Below are 1,248 nucleotides of genomic sequence, written 5' to 3'. Positions count from 1 at the left end.
TATAAACAAGGTTATATTGATAGGAGCAAATATAGGAATGAGATACAAGGTAATGTTTTATTGTCTTTTGTAATAGCTATCATGGGAAACATTATAATTTGGTTAGAGTTTCCTGTACTCATTTTACAGTCTAGTATTTACTGTTTAATATTGAATTGCCTTTGGGACTATGGTGTTACAAACTTTTCATTGCTTAGTTCCTCTGAAGCTTAATGCGGAGCTGATGTAAGGAGATTTTATTTTGTACACATTTTTATGTGCTTTAAAAAACATAAATAGGAGTTGAGCAACTTGAGAGATTGGCCATCAGTGCTCATTCAGGAGCTCTAACTGGGCTGGATTTCCATATTTTTCTCAAACATGCACAATTCATGTCTTCCTCACAGCCATTCTTTTTTTTTTTTTTTTAATTTTGGAAACCAGAACATTTGTTTTATGACAGATTGAAATCCTCAAGATGAACTGGATGCTGCAACAGCTACCCTCTTGGATTTAGGGGTTGTCCCTTCACGAATCCATGTATGAATCTTCGGTAGACGATTTTTAGGTGCCTCATCTGCCCAGTCCCGGTAGTGTTTCGTCTCTTAGCCTTGGCACTCCAGTTATACTTTTTCTTGCGCTTGTCAGGGTAGCCGCATTTGCCACAGGTAGACTTCTGAAGGTGGTAAGCCTTAGAGCCACTTCGGCGGCACAACGTGTGCGTCTTGTTGCGACGCTCTTCGAAGGATGATGTTCCTTTTGTCATCTTGCTTCTGCCACGGAGGCCAAAGAGACCGGAAGAGCCCACCATTCTTTATTTAGTTTTGGAAGATTCTACAAGCCAAGAAGATCTCCACTGTCACTGCCACTTCCTCAGGCTTGATCCTCCATTAGGTCTGGTGCGGCTTTGCCTCCTTGAGGCAGCTTTTCAGGCTCAGTGCCTTTTCAAATATTCCTCTAATTCATCAACCATGCTATTTGTTGAGTTTATATTTTTAACATTCTTCGGTGAACCTGCCTCACATACTAGTATAAAACCAGGCATATCCAACATTCTAGTACCCCTTGCTACTTGCTGATTCGTTCTGTGGTTTTCTTAACCTAAAACAGAAGTAACCACAATTATTTAATATATGTTAAACAAATAGAAAACTAATCCCTTTCTCCTCTCCTTCCCTATTATCTAAGTCCTCCTAGTGTAAAGAAATAATAATGAGAAAACATTATTTAAGATAGAGACCTGGGTCAGGAGTTTCTTAGAACAAGATA

General features: G+C 39.2%; 1 pseudogene; it reads right to left on the bottom strand.

Moving 5' to 3' along the window:
* Nucleotides 1-452: 452 nt before the first annotated feature.
* On the bottom strand, nucleotides 453-745 carry LOC119803064 (annotated as a pseudogene).
* Nucleotides 746-1,248: the final 503 nt, after the last annotated feature.

Source organism: Arvicola amphibius, chromosome 12 (assembly GCF_903992535.2).
Source record: "Arvicola amphibius chromosome 12, mArvAmp1.2, whole genome shotgun sequence".
NCBI lineage: Eukaryota > Metazoa > Chordata > Mammalia > Rodentia > Cricetidae > Arvicola > Arvicola amphibius.
The sequence above is the reverse complement of the archived record's forward strand: the minus strand, read 5'-3'. Positions and strand labels throughout refer to the sequence as shown.